General features: G+C 45.7%; 1 non-coding gene across 1 annotated transcript; it reads left to right on the forward strand.

The window, feature by feature from the left end:
* Positions 1-5,504: 5,504 nt before the first annotated feature.
* LOC138361568 (5S ribosomal RNA) lies at positions 5,505-5,623 on the forward strand. Its single transcript, XR_011227033.1, has one exon. It is a non-coding gene; the product is annotated as a 5S ribosomal RNA (ribosomal RNA).
* Positions 5,624-5,901: the final 278 nt, after the last annotated feature.

The following is a 5,901-nucleotide window of genomic DNA, read 5'->3' on the forward strand; positions in this document are numbered from 1 at the left end:
GTGGGTGGCAGAAGTGCTTACTTCTTCTCTGTCTTCTTTGGCAAAAGAACTGCCTGAATGTTTGGAAGAACACCTCCCTGTGCAATGGTTACGCCAGACAGAAGTTTGTTGAGTTCTTCGTCGTTGCGGATGGCCAACTGCAAGTGACGTGGGATGATACGGGTCTTCTTGTTGTCACGTGCGGCGTTACCGGCGAGCTCCAGAACTTCGGCAGCGAGGTATTCCATGACGGCTGCTAGGTAGACAGGAGCGCCAGCACCGACGCGTTCGGCGTAGTTGCCCTTACGCAGCAGACGGTGAATTCTGCCCACGGGGAACTGAAGTCCGGCCCTGCTGGAGCGAGACTTTGACTTGCCCTTCACTTTGCCTCCCTTGCCGCGTCCTGACATTACTGCTGCTGTTGTGGGTTTGTGGTGTTTTAATGCCGGCCCGCAGATCGAGCTTCGTGTTATATACCCCGCTCAGGATCAAGGGAGTCCGCCACTGACCAATCAGCGCGCTCCGCCACGCGACCCGCTCTGAGCTGAGTCGCGAGCGGGATATAAAAGGAAAGCTCGACTCGCGCAAAAGTTCATTATTGTATCGCAACGCCAGCCAGCACGAGCATCATCATGCCACCCAAGGCATCTGGAAAGGCTGCCAAGAAGGCCGGAAAGGCCCAGAAGGCCATTGCCAAGGGCGATAAGAAAAAGAAGCGCAGGAGGAAGGAGAGCTACAGCATCTACATCTACAAAGTGCTGAAGCAGGTCCACCCCGACACTGGTATCTCTTCCAAAGCCATGTCGATCATGAACTCGTTCGTGAACGACATCTTCGAGCGCATCGCCGCCGAGGCTTCTCGCCTGGCCCACTACAACAAGCGTTCCACCATTACCAGTCGGGAGATCCAGACGGCTGTAAGGCTCCTGTTGCCCGGAGAACTGGCCAAGCACGCCGTCTCTGAGGGCACTAAGGCCGTCACCAAGTACACCTCCTCCAAGTAAACGGCTTACTGCCCTGTGGTGGTGGCTTGGCCTCAAACCAACAAACTCGGCTCCATTGGAGCCACACTTTAATTTCTAAAGAGATTGTGAGTGTTAGACACCAATACTATTATAACAAAAACCTCTGTCACTGAAAGCAAATAGCTATAAAATGAGAATATTTATGAAACTGTCTGTGTGTGTTTCTCTCTCTCAGTCTCTGTCTGTCTGTCTGTCTGTCTGTCTGTCTGTCTGTCTGTCTGTCTGTCTGTCTGTCTGTCTGTCTGTCTGTCTGTCTGTCTGTGTGTGTCTCTCTCTCTCTCTCTCTCTCTCTCTCTCTCTCTCTCTCTCTCTCTCTCTCTCTCTCTCTCTCTCTCTCTCTCTCTCTCTCTCTCTCTCTCTCTCAACACATATAAGCACTCGGTATCTTTTTTCTAGAGATTAGAGATTCATTGTTATGTTCCACATTAGGATTACTATGCAGGCCACCCTCTTAGGTTTGAAAATGTCAAGAAAACGGTTAATTTAAAATGTCATCTCCTAACTTAACAGATTAAGCCAGAGGACCGAAAACAGAATAAAACAGGACTGGACAGTATGTCACTTATACAAGCTGCTTTTATTTCTAGTACAGTATGACAATTTTTATTTTGGGGGGGGGGGGGGGGGTGGGTGATCCTTGACAGTGCATAAGAGCGAAAAGCGACGGCGTTTTGTTTGTAAGAGAACAGGTTGTACTACAAATGACTTGATTTATTGATATCACGTGTATGTATGACACCTAAATTAGTGTATTTATTTATTTTTTAATTTTATTTATTTATTATATGTGTAGATGAAGGTTAATTCATATGACTGATGCTAGGAATGTCTGAAATCTCCTTAGAAGGATATTTTGGCCCTGAGAAGGGCCGAGTTTGGTGTATACTAGGGTGGTCGATTTAGCTTATGCACGCTCTCCACGGATACGGCGAGCAAGCTGAATGTCCTTTGGCATGATGGTGACACGCTTGGCGTGGATGGCACAGAGGTTAGTGTCCTCGAAGAGACCGACCAGGTAAGCCTCGGATGCCTCCTGTAAAGCCATGACGGCAGACGACTGGAAGCGAAGATCTGTCTTGAAGTCCTGGGCAATCTCGCGCACCAGACGCTGGAAGGGAAGTTTCCTGATGAGCAACTCGGTGCTCTTCTGGTAACGACGGATCTCACGCAGGGCGACCGTTCCGGGCCTGTAACGGTGAGGCTTCTTCACACCCCCTGTGGCAGGAGCAGACTTGCGTGCTGCCTTGGTGGCCAGCTGCTTACGAGGAGCCTTGCCTCCCGTGGACTTGCGAGCAGTCTGCTTGGTGCGAGCCATGGTGAACAACTGTGGTTTGTGATGGCCGGCGCCGAAAATTTTTGCTTATATACGCCGTCTCGAGGCGCTTGCTCGAGCGCCATTGGCTGCTCGACTCGCCTACGTCACCCCGTTGCCCCTCCCCTCCTTCCTCTGGCTGCAGCCAACAGGCGGCTCACCTCAATCACTATTATCTGCTGATTTTGCTCTATTTTTTGGATTTGTGCAAAAGTCATTTCACAGGGACGTGAAACAGACGAGTAGGCAACTGCAGTTTGAAAGCGTTGTGAGAAAGCCGTGTCTACTCGACCACAAGCGTAAAGTAAGGGCAGGCAGGAGTTGCAATGCTACTAGTACGTCCGCTTGATGGGATATAGTCGGGAAATCGTGCGGGCATTCGTCAATTCGATTCACACAACTACAACACCATGACTGGACGCGGCAAGGGAGGCAAGGGACTCGGAAAGGGTGGCGCCAAGCGTCATCGTAAGGTGCTACGTGACAACATCCAGGGCATCACCAAGCCCGCTATTCGTCGCTTAGCTCGTCGTGGCGGCGTCAAGCGTATTTCGGGTCTCATCTACGAAGAGACCCGTGGCGTCCTGAAGGTGTTCCTCGAGAACGTCATCCGTGATGCTGTAACCTACACGGAACACGCCAAGAGGAAGACCGTCACTGCCATGGACGTGGTGTACGCTCTGAAGCGCCAGGGTCGTACCCTCTACGGATTCGGCGGATAAGAGCTTGGCTAATCCATCGATTCCACCCACCACCACCTCAAAACGGGACCTAATTAGGTCCCTATACTTTTTTACTGAAGGGCTTAATAGACGATAACATAAATTGTTTTGATATCAGCTAGCACATTGGGTCTTATGAAATCTATTTTTTATCCTCGCATGCTTAAAGGGACTCTGATTGGGGGGGGGGGGGGGGGAAGGTTTGTTACGTTATATACTAGCAGAGCAGGATCATTGGTGGGGGGGGGGGGGGTGTGAGGGAGGGAGAGAGAGAGAGAGAGAGATCTTTCCCAACTCTTCCTTTTTACATGAGTGAGCTACCCGTTTTATTCATTTTATCCTTCTCAGAGCTGTTTTGATAGTATCCAAATGATGGTAAATGAAAAGGGAGGACACGAATATCTACCCAGAATTCAGGACTGGCAATCGATATGCATGTTTGAGTGCGAATCTTTTTCTCTCTCAACTTAGGTATACGTTTATGTCGTACCTAAAAGCGAGAACCACACTATTGGGACAAGTATGCAAGGCCCAATTTTCCTAACAAGCACAGTTAATTTTGTTATTTTCGAACATTTCTTTCCAAATTGGTTTATCCAATTAACAGTATTATATTAAGATCATGAATTGCTGGGTTAGGTTAGGTTAGCTAGGTTAGGTTAGGTTAGCTTAGCTTAGCTTGGTTAGCTTAGGTTAGGTTAGCTTAGCTTAGCTTGGGTTAGCATAGGTTAGGTTAGGTTTGATTACATTTCTATGTTAGATTTAACTCAAATTCAAAACAATTGCCAGTCATTCGGCTTGTTAGTCAACTTGCCTCTAATAGGGGCAATTTGTCTAACAAGACTATTTAGTTTTGTGTGCATATATATATATATATATATATATATATATATATATATATATATATATATATATATATATATATATATATATATATATATATATATTATTATAGCTTCAAGACTCCTGAACCAATATAGAAGCATCAAGAGGAAGTGCTTGTGTTATGGGCCAATAGGCCTTCTGCAGTTACTTCCATTCTTATGTTTTTATTCCCATTGGTTCGTGTTTTATCTTGTGTAAATGTCAATCACCTTACCCAAAACTTTGGTACCATATCACCTCACCCATGATATATATATATATATATATATATATATATATATATATATATATATATATATATATATATATATATATATATATATATATATATATAATATACAGAGTAAATCTACCCCAAAAGTAATGATTTATTTGTGTACAAAACTAAAACTCTTTTTGGAATCATATGAGGCCCCTCCACTGAGGGGGGAGGCCTGGATGTTTATTGTCATGTGTATTCATGCTGCTTGCATGTCGTCGTTTATTTTGCCTTTGTTGTTTTCTTGACAGCTTTCTTTGCCTTGGGTGGTTGGGAGATTTGAAGCTCTCTTTATTTTGGGCTTTTTGTTCCCAACAACAAGCTGCTGCTGCTTCTTTTTCAAGGCTGTAGGTGGTTTGTTGCTTGTGGCGGCTTTCTTGGGAGTTACCACGGCCTTCTTTGCTGCTGTAGATGGTTTCTTGGTTGTGGTGGCTTTCTGGGAGTTAGAAACGGCCCTCTTCTCTGCTACGGCCAGCTTGAATGATCCACTAGCTCCACTTCCCTTGGTCTGAACAAGAATGCCGTCAGCCACTGCTTTCTTGAGAAATCTTCGGATGTAAATGGCGATCTTGGCAGCCTCGACTTTGTTGTTGGCAACAACGTACTTCTTGATTGCTTGTAGAGACGAGCCCTTACGGTCTTTGAGTGCTGCGACCGCGGCTAGAACCATTTGACTAGTTTTCGGGTGAGCAACCTGGACGCGAGGTTTCCTGGTGGTGGCCACCACAGCAGCAGCAGCAGCAGCAGCCGCAGCCCTTCTTGGTAGGCTTTGCTTCTACCATGATGATGATGAACCAACCAAGGTGATGAGAGACGCTCAGACAGTCACGGGGGAATGATGCTGCCGCCGCTTGAGCCGAACCTATTTATGTGCCGGCACGGTACAGAAGCTGCAACCTGGCAACTCGTCCACCAATCACGACGGTTGGTTTTACGGCTCCGAAACCTGGATCCCATATCTTCTCTAAAATAGAAGCATTTGTTCATGTTCTTTGTAAAAGTATCATAAAGCAGGACAGATGAGACAAATATCATAAAACACTGAAGAGCAGATGAGCACACACATGTTTGTATTACAAAAGAAAATCCACAAATTCATTAGAAATTGGCAGGGCAGGCTGAGGAAGTAGGTAGATGTAAAATGTCTGTAAATGGCGAAAGAACATAAACCCAAGACCTGAATAAACGATGTTAAATATCCATGCAAGGAGACAAAAATATGTTAGGATACAATTACCATTAAGACACCACAAGCAGGTCCGTATCCTGCCGCGATGACTTAAAAAGAGTGGTTATTAGCCACAATGTGTAGGCAGTCTCATGCCAACGGCCATACCACGTTGAGAACACCGCTTCTCGTCCGATCAGCGAAGTTAAGCAACGTTGGGTTTGGTTAGTACTTGGATGGGTGACCGCCTGGGAACACCAAATGCTGTTGGCAATAATGTTTTTTGTTTTGTTTTGTTTTGTTTCGTTTTGTTTTTGTTTGAATGGCTGGCTCCACGGGAAATTCACGGAGTTGTGTGGAATAAGGCCTGGTAAAATGAATTAATATGTATGTCATGTTAAAACAAACTCGCTTAATATAGATATTGTGTGAGGCTTTATACAAAAACGAAACAACCAAACAAAACATGTTGTATATATATATATAGCTTAATCCGGGTTTGAACTCGCAACTCCAAGAATACGCATCACTTATATACACTTTACCACTGG

This window comes from Procambarus clarkii, unplaced genomic scaffold (genome assembly GCF_040958095.1).
Source record: "Procambarus clarkii isolate CNS0578487 unplaced genomic scaffold, FALCON_Pclarkii_2.0 HiC_scaffold_487, whole genome shotgun sequence".
Classification (NCBI taxonomy): domain Eukaryota; kingdom Metazoa; phylum Arthropoda; class Malacostraca; order Decapoda; family Cambaridae; genus Procambarus; species Procambarus clarkii.